This window comes from Saccopteryx leptura, chromosome 2 (assembly GCF_036850995.1).
Source record: "Saccopteryx leptura isolate mSacLep1 chromosome 2, mSacLep1_pri_phased_curated, whole genome shotgun sequence".
Taxonomy (NCBI): domain Eukaryota; kingdom Metazoa; phylum Chordata; class Mammalia; order Chiroptera; family Emballonuridae; genus Saccopteryx; species Saccopteryx leptura.
Window position 1 is genome coordinate 20,178,520 of NC_089504.1, and position 4,536 is coordinate 20,183,055.

A 4,536-nucleotide genomic window follows, 5' to 3' on the forward strand; every position below is an offset into this window, starting at 1 on the left:
AAAGCCACACATTTTAATAATTGAGTCCATCTTTTGTTCACCTGTTTATTTATTTATTTTTTCTAAATTAAGATCTCTCAGTGGTAACCTCTTGGGGTTTTAGAAATGCATCTAGTTCTCCATGTACTTGAATGCAACTGATTTTCACAGGTTATAGTACATCTTATAGCAAATTGACTGAAACTTTCCACACTGTGCCACTGGTCAGATGAAAGAAAGGAGAGTAGAAGGTTCCTACCAAAGTTCCTTCTGTGAATTAGGAAACTCTGTAGTTAAGTGGCCTGAACTCCTACCTGGCAACAAGAGAAAGAGAGGCCAAAGGGTGAAAAGTTACTACTTGCTGGAGCCAGAGTTGAGATCCAGGTCTCTCTGACACTGCACTCCACTGCCTCTCATGAAAACAGTCATCAGCCTGAATCAAAGAGGCTCAACCCATCCATCTCTTTCCATTTTGCAGGACAGCAGCTGGAGTCACTATTAATGCTCAGCCCATATTAGATTGGAACCATATTAAATTGTTATGTCTGCAGGTTAAAAATAGTCACATAGAATTTCATGTGTTTCCATCTAATAGTTTTAGGTAAAAATCAGACACAGATTAAGAGAAAAGAGGGTAAGTCTTTCTTCCAAAACATCAGCCTCAAAAATTTCTCCCCTCAATGGGAACCAGAGAGTGTATTGATTGATGCCCTTCCTCAATTCACTTTTCACATTTAGCTTGTATTCATTCCTAGGAGTGATTCACACAGAACATTTTTTACACTTATGGAGAGAAATGAATTGTTTGCCCTGAATTTATTAAAAGCCAGTTATATACAAAAGTCACAGTGCCAGTTCTCCAGATGAAAACTACTCTTCATGGACCCTAGCTCAGCAAAAACAACATTTTCAATCAACACTCAAAAGGACTGTCCACCCCTGGGCACCCTGGAGCAAGGAAACAAAACTAACAAACTGTCTCTACTGACGTTTGTCAGATTGTCCATAATGGAGAGCCAGTGTCCAGTCAGAGCCCAGCCAACGTTCAGTCAGGGTGGCCAGGAGCACATCTGAGCTAATTAGATGTCATTCTGATTGGCTGATGCTTATGCACACCGGCTGTTAGATATTTGGACAACTATCCCTGTTTACATTTCTTCCACTCACACATACACACCCCCAAATAATAATACCGATCAGTATCATCATCAACAATGTTCCAGGGTAGAACTATAGAAAACACAATGGACCTGGATGGAAAAGGTAGACCAGTCTGACCAGGCAGTGGCGCAGTGGACAGAGCATTGGACTGGGATGCAGAGGACCCAGGTTCAAGACCCCCGAGGTCGCCAGCTTGAGCGCGGGTTCATCTGGGCTCATCTGGTTTGAGCAAAATTCCACCAGCTTGAGCCCAAGGTCGCTGTCTCCAGCAAGGGGTTACTCAGTCTGCTGTAGCCCCACGGTCAAGGCACATATGAGAAAGCAATCAATGAACAACTAAGGTGTCTCAATGAAAAACTAATGATTGATGTTATCTCTCCATTCCTGTCTGTCTGTCCCTGTCTATCCCTCTCTCTGACTCACTCTCTGTCTCTGTAAAAAAAAAAAAAAAAAAAAAAATTTAAAAAAAAGAAAAGGTAGACCTATGTTCCAGGCCCAGGTCTGCCAGCTGGCAAAGTCTGAGCCCTCGGGCTGACCCCTTCATATCTATAGACCTCAGCTTCCTCCTCTGAGAATCAGGAGCAGAGATGAATGAAGTGAACTAAAGCCCCTTCCGTTGGCAGTTTAGAAATAAGTCTCAAGAATGCTGTGCTTGACTTTCAAATGAGCTTCCCTTTTTCAGGTATGGGGGAGGAGGGAAGAAAAGGGTTTCTCCAAGAGAAAGCAAAATTCCCCATGTACCTGACGCTGCCAGTCTCTCCTCTGGCTCGCGGGGACTTTTCACCCCCTCAGTGCAGGAAACAGAAAGGTAACTGGAATCAAGAGGTAAAGTCTGGAGTTGATGAATCCGGTTCCCTTGTGACAACTGTCTTCTTTACCCCTCTGCTCACCCAGCCCCTGTGACTTTCCCTGGGCTTGGCGTACACCCACCATTCCATGTAAGCAGGGGCAGCACTCATTCAACTGATATTTAATAAGCACCCTTGTTGAGCTCGTGTCAGTGAAACGGGCATGGCTATTGGGCTCACCAGCCTTCTGCGCTATTGAGTTGAAATTGTGACGGGGTACATAAAGGAGTCAATAAATAAAAACACATTGTGATAAGCAAACTCAAGGAAACAAACAGGATGTAAAGATAGAGAACATCAGAAGGGACTCCTATTTTATATCAGTGTGTTTGATTTCATTGACATTTGGACTTGTGACTCCACAACATCATTACTGACTGAGGGCAGGTATGACTCACTCAGCAGGTACTGCTGATGATTAGAACCATCAAGAGCAAAGAACAAGATGCCTGAGCACTGGCCAGCTGCCCGCTGTCCCTGAGCCAAATCAAATGAGCTGCACCTTGGACTCTTCTGGCATGGCTGGGAATAACCACCTCACCAATCCCTGCGGCTCCACTCCACACTCTCAGATGGGAAACATTTCCTCTGCGGCCACTTTGTGGCCAGAGATCCCTTTCGGACCCAGAATCCCTTTCGGCACTCCCTGCTGTTTTTCAGGAATGGCATCCGACTAGACCTTGTTTCCCTCTGTGCTGAGGAACTCTCCCTGTTTTCACCCTTTCGCTAGGGAACACAATCTGACATCACAGAAAAGTTGCTGGCTTGTATTCCCTCTCCCAAGAGTTCCATGAGGAGGAGTCTAGGGTTTGGATGACAATACCCATTTTACAGAGAAGCAAACGGAGGCTCAGAGAGGAAACCATCATGCCTAAGGATTCACAGGAATAAAAGGAGTCACGTCTGATCAACCCCAGGACTATGTGCTCAGACCCATGATGCTTCCCTAGAGGGTATGGCCCATGAGCAAAGGGATCAGAGATGCCCCACTCTGGGAGTTCACAGAGCAGAAGTCAATCCCAAGTGCTTGTGGGTTTGATGTAGACGGGAACAGAGGAACAAGGCCCAAATGCACTGGGCTTCTGGGACATTCTACCTGTTCATGTATCCATGGTCACTAGCAATTCAGAGGCATCACCATCTTCCACCAAATGTCCGAAGGCAGGACCCAAGGCCAACTTAAACTGGTCACTCTCCATTATCACCAAGATTGAATCATTCACTAAAGCTGATCCCATCTCTTTTTACTGCAACAGCCTCCTCACCGGGCCCATTGCCCCACATGCAGCTCACTCCAGCCCATCTGCCACACAGCAGCCTAAGTGGTCTTATATAACAAACTGGGCCACATACGGCATGGGGCAAGAGTAGGTCTGCAGTTGTGAGTACACACACACACACACACACACACACACACAAAGAAAATAAGGCTATTATTGTATTAATATTTATTAACTATTGCATTATTTCCCATACAAACAAAGGTCAACCTACTTTTGCCTCACCCTGTAGTTCTGCTTCAAAATGGTCCTATCCCTTTTGAGGGAAAATCCAAGTAGCTTCCTGTCCCTTTTGAGGGAAAATCCAAGCTCCTGAACTTGGCAACCAACACCTTTCCTGATTCAGCCCTTATCAGTCTTTCTCCCTCGACAGGTGTCTAATCCCCACATGTGATAGGCAGTCATGTGCTGGTAAATGTTTAATAACTAGCTCTCCAACATAAAGTTCTGATTTATACCATTTGCCAATATCTGTGGTGTAAATATTTCCACCATGACCAATTTCAAGCAGCCAATGTGTTGCCACTGAATGGGGAGTTGGAAGGAGGTGTGTAGTAGCACCCCATTATATAATATTTTGATCACACAGATGCAATAAAAATAAATAACCTCAAGAGGATAGAGAAAAGTAAAATGTAGTTAATAATTAGGAAGCAGCAAATTTTGAGTATGTGTTACCTTTGTTTTAATATAATTTATTTTAATGTAAGTTCATATAATTTAATGTTTAATCATGGCCTATTTAATGACCAGCTCATAAAATTCCTAAAAAGTTAACATTCAGCTCTTAAAGGTTGGTACATACTGCCCACAGCACCATTGGCTAAAGCAATGTGCTTTTTCACAGTTTTTGGTTTATTTTTTACTCTGGGGAGAACACCTGCTCTCCCCCTACTTTGTGGTAAACTCCTATGTGTTCATCAAGACTTGGTTCTGGTATCACTTCCGCTATGGAGCCTTCCCTGAATGATCCATCCAGGAGCTGCCGCACACACCAACACCCGGGCCCCTACCTCAGATTCATTGTCTGCTTGTCTGTCTTCCTTCCATTAGATGGTTTCTGATTCACTCTTGGGAACTAGAATCCAGTGGATGCTAATACATGCTTATGGAGCGAGCTATTAAACAGAATTTCAAATGTAGAGTCCGTTCCTGTTAGCATCTGTCTCCCAATGTCCAATTGAAAATTATGTTTGTCAATGATTTATGATAAAAAATTAATTATTATAGGACTTACCCAACCTTATCTATCCCCAAGGATCCTGCCC